Source organism: Phasianus colchicus, chromosome 11 (genome assembly GCF_987193195.1).
Source record: "Phasianus colchicus chromosome 11, bPhaCol1.hap1.1, whole genome shotgun sequence".
Taxonomy (NCBI): Eukaryota; Metazoa; Chordata; class Aves; order Galliformes; family Phasianidae; genus Phasianus; species Phasianus colchicus.
In genome coordinates this window covers 19,090,802-19,106,051 of record NC_143446.1, presented here as the reverse complement: position 1 = coordinate 19,106,051, position 15,250 = coordinate 19,090,802, and the positions used below count along the sequence as shown (strand labels likewise).

At 45.1% G+C, this 15,250-nt stretch overlaps 2 long non-coding RNA genes across 2 annotated transcripts; both read left to right on the top strand.

Moving 5' to 3' along the window:
- Positions 1-5,271: 5,271 nt before the first annotated feature.
- Positions 5,272-12,039, top strand: LOC149916469 (uncharacterized). Its single transcript, XR_016470166.1, has 4 exons — positions 5,272-5,664; positions 7,196-7,346; positions 10,304-10,471; positions 11,470-12,039. It is a non-coding gene; the product is annotated as an uncharacterized LOC149916469 (long non-coding RNA).
- A 242-nt stretch (positions 12,040-12,281) lies between these two features.
- On the top strand, positions 12,282-14,994 carry LOC149916468 (uncharacterized). Its single transcript, XR_016470165.1, has 3 exons — positions 12,282-13,081; positions 13,766-13,886; positions 14,799-14,994. It is a non-coding gene; the product is annotated as an uncharacterized LOC149916468 (long non-coding RNA).
- Positions 14,995-15,250: the final 256 nt, after the last annotated feature.

The following is a 15,250-nucleotide window of genomic DNA, read 5'->3' as shown; positions in this document are numbered from 1 at the left end:
AGTTAACTTCATCTTGAAACTGCTCCTAGCTATAATTTAGTATATGGATGTGTAATTCCCTCTACATAATCCTACTATGTCCTTTTTATAGAGGAACAAGAAGTGTATTTATGAATTCTAAATCTAGCAATTCCAGTGGTAATCTTCACATCTGCCTATACATTTTCAGGAAGAAATTTCTCTGCCATGTTGTCTACCCATACTGGACTAAATCCACTCCTAATGCAATTCCTTTGAAGGCAATAGACTTATAGTAGGAATAAATTTACCTCCTTTCACCCATTTTTGAAATAGTGCTCTTTTGAACTACTGCCTCGTTACAGCCCTAAATTACGGCGCGTTTGCGTTAGCCATTCTTTTTCCAGGCCAGTAATTCTTCCTTTATTTACTGCTATGGATGAGATTTCCCCAAGTTTAGCCCCAAAAGCTCCTGGTGAGAGATGGCAGTTCAGGACTCCGTGCTGCCTACATTTTCCCACAGCCCCAGCTCTGAGAAGAGCACAGGGGATGGCTGCTGAGCTAACAGACATGGTGCTGGCTGGTAGCATGCCCTGCCCGAGGCAGTGGTGCTAAGGGTGCTCTGGGAGCTGTGCAGTGGGGATGCACGGTCCTGGTGGAGAGTGGCCGTGGTTGCAAGGAGTTGCCACACAAATATTTTTGCTCTCTCCTTGTTTATAGTCTCACTGGGAGAAATCGCACTACGCTTTGTGTCATTAGAAGCTAGGATTTGTGTTCTCTTTTTTCCTTTTTTTTTTTTCTTTGGCAGGGTGTGGATGTTTCTTACAAAGAGACATATGTAGTAAAAAATGGAAATAACTGGAACGTGACTGGAGAATGAGCTGCCTGTAGATTTGTGGTCCTACCAGAGATTGCGCGAGAAAGCTGTTAGTCATCAGGGCTTGGGGAGGATTTCCTGTGCCAGGGCTGCTGCTGTGTCTTCAGCAAATCCAGCTCCTTGCATAGCACTTGCTTCTTAATCCAGGAAAATTAAAACCACCAGTGATAGCCACATTGTCTGGCCATCTGCTCTTCCAGGTGCTCCCCTGCCAGAGTGGAGCTGAAGCGATGTGACCCAGAATCCTGCTGCAGGGTTGGGATCGTTCCCAGCACAGTCCTGAGCTTCAATCTTCTGCGTGACTTCAGATAAGTAAACACCAAGATCTGATGTGAGAACATATGTCCATTGCATAATTCATTAGCATTCTTCTCTGGAATTACTTTTAGATATGTGTATTTAAATTGGAATTGGTGGCTGAGGGTTATTCAGGAAAAAAAAAAGGCACTTTTCAGAAATGGGTACTTCTCCTGGGACTGGAGGCAAGTTTGGCCATTCATTGTGTTTCCTTCTTAAATGATTATTTTGGTCATGTAGATTCCTTTCCTGCAGTTTGGGTGTGAGATGGTAGAAGAACAACAGTGCCACAGGAACCTGCAGCATAGCATTGCTGCTAATAAATCCACTGTCTGCTCAGAAAATATAATTATCATCTACACCAATTTCATAGCTGTGTAGCTCCATCGCCTTGAGTATAGTTGTTCCTGATTGCCAAACACAAGAAACATGCAAAACGATTTACCTTCTGTTTTGCAACGTACCTGCTCCATGTTTGTACTACTTAGCAGGCAAAGTCAGCTGTTAGCCTGCCCAGGCTGTGCAAATGCATGGTAACAGCAAATCATCGCAGCACTTACAGCTTGTTCTTTTGTGCCAGCAAGAAAATTGGAAACACATTCAGCTTGTGTGGGACACCTGGGATGCGCGTTGTTCTCTAAGAAGCCATTGCATGCACCCTTTTCCTTGCTTCATTTCATCTTGACGTACAGTGCAGCCAATGGCTTTGGGGGTTGTTTTGCTGTAAGAATGTTTGGGGACAAAAAAAACCAAACCCATCCCAAAACAGTACTGTACAGTATGAGTCACCAAGGAGAAATGGGAGGAGGAGCTATTTTGAGGGCTTTTACATCTTCTTTATTGCTAGGAGACTGCTTCCCCTGAGTGCAGCCCTCTCTGGGCTCCCAACAGCTGCCTTGTTTGCACTGAGGGCAATTCACAGAGCAGCTCTGTACCAGAGGAGAAACAAACCTGGATGGAGCTCATTGTCACTTCTCAGACAAATGCAAGAGTAAATGGGAGACAGCTGCTGGTGCCAAGGAGAGCATTGTGCCCAAAATGTTGGGGATCTGGGGCTGATCTCAGTGCTCTACTCAGGTGCCAGGACAGCCACAGGCTGTTCTCTGCAAAGAGCTGTTCCAGAGCTGGGATTTAGAGTGTGGGGTTGTGCTTTGCCTACAGCTTTGCTGCTGCAAAAGCAATAAAGGCAGCACCTAAGTCCTGTAAGTCATGGATGCATGAAGGCTCCTCTGCCCTGCCTGGGTGTGTGGGGCTGGGGAAAAACAATCCATTGTGAGTGAACTGTTGGGAAAATGATGTTGAAACCATCACTGGAATTGCTGGGGAAGCATTGATGCTGATGGCTGCAGCTTTCCCACCCAGCTGAGTGTGTGGGAGCGGGGTCAGCCCCCACGGGGCTCCCAGCACTGGTGTTGTGTAAAGGAGAATATGTGGAGTAAAGTCCAGACTTCATTTCTAATGCACCTCCCACTGTGAACTGTCTGCAGAGACTGGGTTTAGCATCAAGGGAGGTAAGACTATCAATATATCATTTTGCTCTGAAGTCGTGAGGCTGTTGCACATTTTATGTAAGCAAGTACTCAGTCACATTAATTTTAGGCATCTTAGACTGTATTTATGATGTACTAAATCCAACTTTATGTTCCTGGTAGCAATCAGAGATGTCGTGGTCCTCAGAGGTAAAACACTGAATGGGTACAAATGCAGCCTGCTGGCTCAGGAAATGTTGATGGGTCAATTCCATGCAGCCAAGGCTTAGACTTAATCAGGTTTTGTCCTCCTGTGTAAATGGCGTGATTGGCAAAAGCAATGGCAACGTAGGTCGGTAATTTGTGCTTTGATTTGACCATGGCATGACTGTATAACTACCAGATCAGGTTACATGTGCACTGCTGGGGAAGCTAGCAGTGATAATGCATTATTACTAATCTTGCAGCCCAGTTCTGGCCTGTCCCTGATGGCTGCTCCATGAGCTCTGGTGGGAGTTCACACTGTGAGCCATGGGTGCTCTGAGTTACACCAGAGGCAGATCCTCAAAGCAGCCTTCAAGAAAGTGTGAGCAGCAGCCAGATAGCACACGTGACTCCGAGTTACAAAATTCTCAATTCTGAATAAAAATTGTTTTCCGGGAACCACAGATTTAATAATGCAGCTGAGGTAATCTGATTGTGTTTGGGATTATAAATGGACAAATCTAGGGCTGTAGTCATAAAGCCTAGAAGAAGAAAAAAAAATGAAAAAAAAAAACAACAAATCTAGTTAATGAGAATGTGTGAATTTATCATCTAGAAGGGAGTTATGGAGACAACTGTACAATATCTCTTATTGCATCTCTCACACTAATGCCAGATGGCTGGGAATGGGATCCCCCATGTTCTCCTTCTTGTCTAAGAAGACAAGAATATAAACAAGGAAAGTGTCTGTGATGGTATTATTTGGCTGCCTGGTAAGATGAGTCATTGCTTTTGACTGCTTAAATAATTAGGACTGCTTTATAATTTGATTACAGTGTTATCTCTTTCTGCTCCGTAACCCCAGGTTTTGAGTTTCCAGCAGTAGCTCATCCTTCCCAATATTCCTCCTCACATGCTGTCCTTTCCGTCCCCATTTAGTTCTGCCTCACAGATCGCAAACTCTCAATCACCTTTTTACCTTCTCTTAGTTTGTGCTCTTCCCCTGTGCTAACTGCTTGTGACTAATGCACGTTTTCGGGAGGGTGGCCGAACGCCAGGTACCCTCAGCACCGTGCTGTATAAATAGACCAGCAGACTCCAGCAGGTGTAAGCAGTATATTAGAAAAGCTTTACTCAACACAAATTAGTACTTACAGGAGCCATCCCTGCATGTCCCAAAGGCAGGCCAGATGGCCAATGTTGGTGTGGGCCAGCCCCAGCCTCACCCCGGGGACTTTTCCTTGGTTTCTTCACACTAGTGAAGCAGTGTGGTCTGTAGCTATGAAAGTTCCCACTTTTAATTTTAATTTGCAGAAGCTGGGAGCCATTTGCAAGCGCTGGCTCCAATTAGGCAATGCTGGTGTGTGGCTGCTGTGCAGGGTGCTGTTGGGATGGTCTTCTCCCAAGGCGAGCTCCAGGCTTTTGTCTCTTGCCATGACAACAAGGCTGATGCTAGATGAGGCTCTGATATGAGGTTACCAGCAAGCAGAGTGCATTTGCCCACACACTTTTGATCAGGGATTGGTCCTTGTCGCTTCCTTGTCGCTGGCTGGACTTTGAAAGCGCCTTTGATCCAGCTCTGCCAAAGAAATGCAGTTGTTTGAAGTCTTTGATCCTTTCTGTGGGCAGACTGGGCCCAGAGATCTTGATGGGCTAGAGCTGTTTCTGAGCATTTCTTCCTTATTAAGACTCAGCGTAAGCTACATAAGCTCTTTCCATTGGCATGTCTGAGCAGACCCAGACCAGGCCATTTTACACCGCTTGGTGGGTTGGAGTAGAAACCCATCCCTCCATCATTCTTGTCATCTATGGGACCATCATGTGGGTCACCAAGCTTCCCAGGCTCACCTGCCTTCCAACCACAGGACAGGGTTGTGCCAGGAATCACAGGAGACAAAACACGGGGAGGAAACTTTCAGTTGTTGTTCTAAGGCAGAAGTTTTGTCAGAATAAGATACAAAAGAAAGTACTGGGCTTGCTGATAGGCACAAACTGCTTGGGCAGGACAGGGGTGGGTAGAGGCGTGGGTGCCCTCTGCTCAGGTTTATTCTGGAGGTGCTTGGTGTGCTGTACAATCCCGTGCTCCATGACATAGGGGGTCCTGCTGTATGCATGCTCTGTGTATGCACGTTTATTTTTAAGTGGATAATATGCTGCTTTTCCTATTTAAAGAGCAAACCACAGCAATTTTTGTTCCTTAGCAGATACCAGAAATAACTGGTAAGTATAAATATATCTCCTAACAGCCTTGTTTGTGACAAAATTGTGCACTGAATCTTCACACTACATCAGGGCTGCAAATATTCGAGTCACATTTGGACGGCAAAGCCAACGGCACATAGCTTTAATTACAATATTTCTCTCAAACAGTCTTTCTCTCATGTTTTTTTCTGAACATTGTTTAAAGAACTGATGAAAGGGATGAAAACTTTTCAAACTTTCTTTTTCTTAGGGTCTCATCAGCTCAGTCTTTCATCACACAGTCAATAAACAGTTGAAAAGGACTCTTCTGAACTGCAGCAGAAGGGAGGAGGAAGAGGGGAAGTTAATGATATCACCAAACTGAAAATTCTTTCAAGTTGCCTTTAATTGCAGAGGACACGGGCAATGATTTCAGTTTTTAGCTCTCAGATCTCTTGCTGTCCCCAGAGGGTCTGGCCCTCCTCTCCTCCCACACTGCCAGCATTCCTCCCGGAGTGGCTGAGCCAGGTGGCAGTGGGACAGACACATGGCTCCAACATGGGCTCCAACTCATGGCTCCAACACCGTCACCTCCAGCACTCTCCCTCATCCTCCAATGGCACTCCTGAAGTTGGTGTCCCCCAGAACCCTATCTTCACATGAGCACCTGAATTCAAGGTAGGACTCGATGTTCTTCATCCTCCTGAAGTCCCACCTCAAGGCTGGTCTGGCTTCATCACCCAACCTTCTCCTTTGAGTTCTCCTTCACAGTGATGTAAGGTTAAACATCCTTTAAACAAAGTTTCTATCACCTGATTCAAGGTGCCACCACCTTACCCTTCCTACTGCTGGGTGCCACAGCCCTGTGCAGAGATGCTCCATCCTCTCCCAGGCACTTGTGAAGCTGTCCTCTCTCTTTCCAGTCTCTCACAGAAAATCTTCAGAGTAGAAAGGAGAGGATGTGGGAGGGTAAATCTCACTTAGGCTTATTGTATTTAAGCTGTATCATGAAGACCAGTGTGCACACAGAAGCCTTTTGTCTATTTGGCATTATTTTAGGGGTCTCTTCTGCTGGCTTCCTTAGGAACAAATTATGGCAGTTTTTGCAAACTTCTGAAATACTGTATTTGTTAGAAATGTCCTTGTGCTGTGTCTTGCCATGTGAGCTGTCAGTCACCCAGCCTGCAGCTGCAGGTGCTGCTGGTTGAGTGCTCACTCACCCACCTGTGAGGTGTGGCTGGAGGCTGCAGCTCTGGGCAAGCTGAGGGCAGAGAAAAAGCAGCAGAGGTGCCAGGGCTGTCAGAGCATTGCCACTGCCCACCCATGCTCTGCTCACCCTCATGCACCAGGCTGCACCATCCATCTTTGTCTCCCGGGATGCATCAGTGGGATAGGCTGAAGAGCAGTTTTCATCGCTTGAAAGGCCAAAAATTGTAATTGCAACAGGTCTAGGAGCAGAAAGAGGAAGTATAAAGCTTTAAATTCTAGTCACGCTGGTAAGTATAACCAATAAAGAGACCAAATTCCCTGAAAAATGGGATTACAGTGGCTAATGGGAAAGAAATATTTCTGAGGAAGTTAAAGAGAAGTTAATCTGTTTAATATAATTTGTTTCCCTATTCTTCCTGAACTGGCCTGCTATAGAGACAACTGCTTTCAGGGTTTACAGCCATGCATATGGTTAGGAGGGCTGGAACTGGCAGCAGCAAACCGCCTGACAGAATAATGGCCAGCTAGCAAAATAGCAGAGTATATCACTTACAGATGGTACGACCTCATCAGAGGCAGTAAGCACAAGCTGTGCATTGATGCAGGCTCCTGTTGTGCTGCTGGTCACCTCTCCTCCCAGCAAGGGGTGCGGGGCATGGGGCAGGGTGAGGGTTCTGCTCGGGCAGCCCAACAGAACGTGGCTGTCAGCTCCCAAAGCTCTCTAGGGAGCTGATGGGACCCTGGTTGGTGCGTCTCCAGACTTCAGAACTGTCTGGGTTTGAACCCAAACCAGCCGTGGTGAGGCAGTCACAAATCCTGTAATAAAACTGGTGAAGACAGAGTCTGATGATGTCAAAGTTATCTGACCTTCTGCAAATATCCTCATCTCTTCTGGTAGAAAACTGTCTGAAAAGCATTGCCCTGCAAAGAATTAGTGCTTTACTGTGTGTGCTCTTGTTTTAAATCTGGCCACAGCTTCACCTCTTTTTTTCTGTCTCAGTGGAAGAAATAACAGCTGTGCTGCTGTGCTGGAGACGTTTCCAGGCTGAACCCCTCCGTCCTCTCCTGACATCAGCATTTTGCCTGCTGTCCCCATTGGCCATCATGAACTGCCCTGATGTTTTCTTGCTGCGAATCCATGCCTTCATGAGGTGAACGGTCTGCTGGGTCTGCAATATATTCTTCCTGGGTTGCAGAGGTTCAGGCCACCGCTGTTGAACTTCACCCACGAAGCAGTGCATGGGCTTGTGCTCTGCACTGATAGTATTGATTTCTCTGGCTGCATTGTGTTAGTGAGTGTGGCCTTGCAAAGAAGGAAATTACTCCTGTGGTCTCAGGCAGTACAAAAGCTGCCATGTCACTTAACAGAAGCGGTGCCAGAGTTTTTATAGAGTGTAGCTCACCTCTTTCAAAATCCTGCTGAAGGATGCTTGAGCTAGCAAGACTGGGCTCTCTCCATTGAAGAAAGCCACACACATTAGCTTTATTGTCAAGACATGGTACAGAGCATTTATTACTTTTGGCTCATGTACAACGTCGGGTTATTCTGTGAGTTTACACGAGTCTGTCTATTTGTAGTTGGAAGTGAATTATTTGCTCATTAGTGGATCAGAAAGGTCTGCCGGCTCCTGCCGTGCGAGGCAGCTTGGGTTCCTCCATGTGATGGAATGTGCTTGTCAGAGGCTCACAGCGTCCTCAAGATGGTCCAGAGGACATGGGATTATGAAAATCAGCAACTACCATAAGAAAAGCATTCAGCTTTTTCCTTTTTTTTTTTTTTTGTTGCCCTTTCTGGCATCACCTCCATCTCATTCTATAGCCCTTGAGCCAGCCCCAAAGCAGCAAGCTCATCCCAAGCTGCATCCTGCTTCTTGTCCCCTGTGGTGCTGGGCAGCTCTGGCAAATTGCACAGCTGATTTTCTGAGCACATGTTTAGCAGGATCCTCAGCAAGCTTTTGGAAAGGTGCATGAATTTTCCTCTGACCCATATTTGTTTGTTTCGCAGAACTGTGGGCACAGTAATTATTTTGTCCTACTTTTTTTTTTTTTTCTAAGAAAGAGCATACTCATGAGGCTTCAAAGAGGGATATCCCTGAAGCCGGTGCTGTGCAGCAGGTTTAGCATATTTTGATTTTCCTGGCTCGAGCACTCACAGGGCACTTGTTCTCCTGAAGAATCATCTCTTAGTATTGCCAGCCTCCATGATTTCACACAGGAATGAGACCAGAAGTGCTGTGCCTGAACACAGGCAGGTTTTGTGAGTTTTTCTTGGTCAAGATACCTAGACATATGGCCTAAGCCATCAGCACCTCACTGTTAGATGAGCTTTACATGCTAAATTCTATCAAATTCTTCAGCAGATCTGGTCAAATCAAACTCCAAGTCCTCAAAGGTTCATTCTTTCCACAAAATAACGATACCATAGCACACCCTGTGAGGCCATGTTGTTCTTTGTCCATAATAATGAGCAGTTCTTGGAGACGCCAGGTTAGGAAGTGCTGTCCAGGTTAGTTGTGGCCATCTCTTGGCTGAAGGAGAACAGCAGATTCCTGTGACTGAGTTATGAAATGGCTAAACAAAATGGAAGCATTGATGTTCATTACCAATTTTAGCCTTTGCTGCCATGGAACAGTGCTAGCGGGAGCTGCTGTAATCTCATTACTTTAAAATTTACTTCCAGAGTGAAGTGCTTAATTTATTCCTGCTTTTCCCTTTCCCAAATTGGTATAATATCAAAGTTTCACCTGTGGTTCTGTAGAACAGCTCTTCCCTTTTGGGTTTTCTCAGCATGCTTGTGCAATTTGTTATCACTTCCCACAATTTTTTTATTTATTCTTAAACTTTGTATTTTATTTCCTAAAGTAACTGCTTATATTCTTGATGGAACAGTATGGGCAATGATTAGAATCCAAAAATGTTTCAGATTTCAGGAAATGTCTGTCAGAATCTGTGTTTGCTAAACATCCACCTAGAAGTGACCGTGCAGTCGTGGCACAGATGTGTGCGTGCGGCCTTTATGTGCTCGGGATGCAGTCAGGCAGCTGAGACCAGCTTAACTGCCAGTCTGGGAGATGCTGCGTTTTGAGCGATGCGTTCTCATAATCCTTGAGTTTAAATGGTTCTTCTGATTTGATTCTTTACTGCCTCCTCTGTTTTGCATCAAATCAAATCGGGTGTGAAATGATAGGAAATCAAAGCAGCGGGCTCACCTCCCCTCCCTCCGCTCATTCGCGTTGATGTGAGTGATGGCAACAAGCATGGCAAAGAGTAATTAGCCCTTAATTGCCCTTGATTAGTAGTATGCAGTGAACCAATATCAGTGGTTATCCCAACGGGTGAGGGGTCCAGTTGTTACCCAAGGGGGCTGGCGTGGCTACACGGGTGGAGAGTGTCCTATTCCTTCCCATCCCATGGGATGCCCAGACCCACTTCTGCCTTCAGTTGGAACACTGATTTCCATGAGTTGGCACAGATCTCAATAGTTGCCTTATTGTCTGCCATGGGGGTCGTAATGATGTATTTACTCAAGCACCTGAAGTAAATGAACTACGTGAAGCCTCTGCAAATGGTCATAAATATGATAGTTTGTGTGAGCTGAGGTAATTGCCTGTTTTATATATGTGTTTATCTTCACCGCGTTGCATACACAATGTGCATTATGTCAAGAAGATGATAAGAAGCAGCCCTAATACTTGTGAACCACATAAGTCTTTTTAGTTTATGGCTGAGACTCCAAGTTATCTTATGCAGTTACCTGCAGTAGGTTTAATGTAAATTAGCATACTTATAAAATGTCAAGGAGCATTAATTGACAATTTCTGAGACCTTCCTTGCTAAATACCAGCTCAGTGCCGAAACCTGTCTCTGCACATTTAATATATGGAAAATAATGCTTATTCATCAATGGCTTATGTAACGTGGAATTAATTTCATGGCAGCCAGAGAAAGATGGTATAGAGAGTCCTTTATCACAGGAAGTGCTGAAAATAAAGCTTCGTGCCCCACCAGGGAACTTCTGAGATGGGATTCAGCGCTTCAGAAAACCAGGCCATGTCATTCTATGTGTAAATAGTGGCTTACTAACCTAATTCTGGGCCTTCTTTGGCAGAGCACTGGCCTATGTTAAGAACCTGTAACATCAGCTGCACCTCCTGGACTTGGAATGAGCACAGCAGATGTGTGTTATCAACAAGAACAGTGCAGGAATGGCAGGAGATCCCACCCCAAAGCTCATCTGCAAAGTGGGGATAACACTGAATGCTTCCAGTTCAAAAAGGTGAAGCAAGCTAAGATTTATTTATGTGACTAACTAGAAAAATGCTGGTGGATTCCTTTTTCTGTCATCTCCTACAGCCTGAGCAGCGCCACAGCTTGTGGCGGGCATGTAATGTGCCAAAGCTGGGGCACTGAGTTCCAGTGTAACCATTCATTGGTTATTATAGGGTTGGTTTGCACAGACGCCAGCTTCTCCCTTGGTGCCAGGCCCAGGCTTGGTGTCCCCACGAGGTGAGGTTGTGCCACCTCCAGCAGTAGGGATGCTCAGCCCTGCACTTGGAGCTCATGGGGACTTCATTGCCTGCTGAAGCCCAGTTAAGGAAGGCTGCAAGGTGAATTTTTAAAGCATTTGTAGATTTTCCTTTAGTACGTTGTTTCTTTTCCATCTCTATGATATTTTCTTTATCTAATGCACTGCAGTTAAGCTTATTTCCGTAAGATTAGACACATAATGCCATTCTCATATTACAGAGATTGGAAGAGACCTTTAATGATCTAATCCAACGGCAGTGTACAGGTATGCAGACACAAAATGAAAAACTGCCTGTAACTTGCTGCAAATAAGTCACACAGGTGCTTTGTAGGAGATCAGGCTGTATCAGCCCAGCAGCCTGCAGCTCTCCATGTGCTGGTGATCCAGGCTGGTATGGGGCAGGGAGGTGTTCCCAGAGCACAATCCTCAGAGGTCCATCCTGGCAGCACCAGCAGAGGCCTCGCAGTGCATTTGGGGCCACAGAGCTGTGTGGCAGTGGGTTTCTATGGTACTGCTGTGGGCAATCTGGGGCTTGGGGGGAGCTGCCCTGCTTGCCTGAGGTGGGTATGACTTTGAGGTAGCATCCACCCTGATGTGCCAGTGGTGGTACAAGAGCAGCACGACAGGGATGCAGCCTCCCTCCACCTGCCTGAAACCTTCCCCCATATCTCCTGTGCTGCACCAAAACGGGACTCACTTTTATGGACAGCACCAGTAATCATTTTGTCTTCTCTTGCTTGACACAGAAAAAAACGTTTTAACCCATCTGCCAAGCAACTGCTTCAAATTATATTTTGTGATAAAAGCAAATGAAGCGTAATTGAGAAGAGACAAGAGAAGCTTGCCCTGAGAACAGAACGCTAAGAAACGCGTTGTGACAACAGTGCAATGTATATTGTTAGTCTGCAGTGCACCAAACGTCCCTGCTGCCCCAGAGCTGTGACTGCTCCGTGGGGAGGGCAGCTGGCTGCTGTGGTGGTGAAGATGTCTTCCTCCTCTGTGGGACTGCTCCTCTAAGCCTTGCACGTGTTACTGGAAGATTCAGGCCAATCAGCTGTCAGGAATTAGGTAAAACAGGCACTGAGATGCTCCTGGAGATGCTGCTTAAAGAACAAAGGTCAAAGATGCTTGCTGCAGGTATGCAGGCTGCCAAACCTCCAGCCTGTCCCAGGTTGGGTCACTTGAGCATGAAATTACCCATGAAAGGTGAATCCGTTGTTTACCACGCTAATTAATAACCCAAGAATGTTTATTTAAAGGTTATTAGAAAGCACTGAGGGATGTGGGTCTGAACGGAAGAAAATTGAAGAAGTCATGGTGGGTTTTTTTGTTGTTGTTTTTTTTTTTTTTAGATTAGTTAGTATAAAATTATTCCTAATATTTAAGATAATTTCTGAGATGTGCATTGAATTAACAAGGGACTTGAAGTTTTAATATAACTCAGTGTGAAAATAGCCTTCAGAATTTATTTTATTCAGAGATTTTTTGCATCAAAGGTCTTATAGCTATTAATTTTCAAACCTCCAGGTTTTAATGGCAAAGTAAGAAATAATAGCTCTAAAGTTCCCTTGAAATACTTCATAAAGTTCTGCTCTTTAAAGAACTAAATGGCTTTCAAATGCCATCCACTGCTTCAAAGAACAGTATTCTTTACAATATTTCTATACAATATTTCTATTCAGTTTTCTACACTGTGCACAGCTGACTCATTTTTGTAGCACAGAAACATCAGAAGATGGGCGATATGGAGGTATTGCCATACTCCAACAAAATGCTGGACTCAAACTCTGCCAAATACATGACAGAGTAGAAGTTTAAATGCAATGCTAAGTTAATTTCATGCCACAGAAAGTTACTTTTCCAAGCAGACTTCCATATTCCGTATTCTGTGGCTAACCAATATAATTATTCAAGCTACTCATTGCCTTGTATGCCACACCTCGGGAGGATGAGCAGTGCAGCAGGTCAATGGAGTTGCAAGAAAATGAGGAGGATCCTTCATCAGTAAGGACCACGAGGGAGTGACTGAGTTTAAGCTGGTTACGTCTGTTGAGCAGAAAAGTTATCAATGAATGTAGGATAGTGTAAGCAAGTAAGGGGTGCAAACTTGGTGCATCCCAAAGGGGTTCCATAATGGTCACTGGGGAGAGAGAAGTTCCTCCTTGGATGCTACAAAAGAGATAAGAAGAGAAAAACAGCCGCCTTTGCTCCTTCTTACCATCCCGGCACTCCAGCTCACTGTTTAGCTCCCCAGCCCAGTGCTGTGGATGAGGGGCATGGCAGCACCTCGTGAAGGAGCAGCACGAGGACAAGCATCGCTGTGCACTGCAGGGAAGGACCTGCCTCCATCTCCCGTGGGTGAATCGGCTGAAACAGCATCTCCCAACCCCCACTCTTACTGCAGAGTCTAAAAAAACTAAAAAATAATGGGATGAATCTCCTGCGTGGTGCAGGAAGCCAACGTGGCTAAGCCAGATTTCAGTTATGTGTGCCAAACAGCAGTCAGGCACTGCCCAAGGAGGCAGAGGGCAGCGCTGAACTGCAGCTGGAACCACAGCTCAAACCCCTTACAGGAGTGCTGCTAATTGTAGATTCAGGCATGCCAAGGATTAATTGCCAGCAGGTGTCAAAGATAAGAAATTTCTCTCTGATCTGGGCAGGGGGTAACTTTGTGTATTTTCTGCTTTTGTTCTGTTCTTACCATTGTTCATTAGAACATAAAATGAGCCCTTTATGTGAAGAAATTGGATAAATAATTTTGCTGTCGCTAGAAAAGAAAAAAAATAATTTGTCAGTGCAAGACTTCAAAGGGCAAAAATTGTTAATTAGGAAATTGCTATTTGAAAAAATACAATTGTGGAGGCCAGGCACTTCTTACAACCTAGCCTGCAATTTTACAACCTGTCTGCATTAATGGGTTGTACACAATATGCCCCAGCAATTTACTCAGGCTCCTCACCTACCTTCACTATAGACAATAAGTAGAGCTGGTGATTGTCAAGACCCTCCCACTCATCATCACTTCCTTGTCCACATGCTCAGGGATTGACCTGCTGGCTGCGTTGCCCTCTCCATCACTGAGCACAGATCCCAGCCTGGCAGCTGCACTCGTGTCATCTGAATGGAGAAGGAGCTCCTGCTGCTCTTTGTTGTGCCTGCAAAGGTAAGCTGGACCCAATGCAGGTGCTAACTAATTGTTTTAATTAGGGAACTACTCCTGGTGGACAACAAATGGAGAGCAAAGAGCAAATGGAGAAAAATATCGCTTATAAAGTGATTCTCCCCAACCCCTGTATATCTAAATTACCTTTTCAATGTTGTCTTTGTGGGCAGAGCATTTTCTCCCCTTGGAAAGTGAGCGAGCTTGCTGGGGCACGCTTGGAACTGCCATGAAGAGAATTACTGCTGAGAAGTAGCACTGTGTAAATTCATGCCTTAGTTTGCTCCCTGTCCAGGTGGATAAATCCTGGTAGAGCTAGTAATTAGCTAGTCCTAGGCACAAAGAAACTAACTGAGTCAGGCTGGTACTGGCTTGCACAATCAGACTCAACACCACAACAGGAAGAGCCAAGATAGAGAGGAACAGCTCAAAATTCAGTGACTCTTGCAGATTCTTAGGGCATGTACAATACATCATTTCAATCAGTATACGAGAAAGAAAAGCCCTGGCACCACTATAATAATGGCAAAGCATATGGTGCAGTCAGAAAAAATTAACTACACGGTAAGTGTCGAAGTTGGCAGATTGGAGTGTTCCAGTAGCTTCCTTACACAAGTCTGCAGTGCAATAGATGTTGTCACTAGGGGTGGTTTTCTGATATAAAAAAGCGTTGCTGGATACTTGGAGTAATAAAATAATATGGCCCCAGGAATTCAGCCATCATCTTGAACAGCAGCTGAAGCACCGTCATTAACTTCTGTACAGCATTTAAGTTGGTGGGAATGGAAAACGAATCTTTTGGGTTTACTGAAACAAAACCCAAAAAACATTGCTTGTAGCCTTGCATGCCTTTGCAAGCATAAGGCTGCCAGCCCACACACCCCATAAAAAAGCCAACATTTTGCTTTAAATTAGCGCCCAACTCCTTGCCAGAGGAAACAGAAGAAGCAAGCCAGCCATCTGAGTTTCTCCGTCTCTGATCTCCCAGTGAGCCACTTCAGCTAAGCACCAAAAGCAAATGCCTGTAAGGAAGGACATTTATTCAGTGCAGAAGAAACGTGCTTACTATGTGCATCTGCTGAACAGTAAGTCCTGACCAACCACCCAACAAATGAGATCCCCGTGCTTTTTGCATGCCTTCTGCTACAGAAAGTCTGTAGATCTTTGAGCATTGTTTCTGTTTTCTAAATCTATCAAGTGCTGTGCCTTGTGGCATTCTCCTGTTTCCTTTTCTGCATAACTGTCACCATGAGCACTTGTGTTAAGTTGCTAGCAACGAGTCCACTGTGTCCTGAGACGTCAAGGAGTGGTCTTCATTGTTTTACATATACCAACGCAGTTTCTTAATGAGATTACAAAAATCTTTT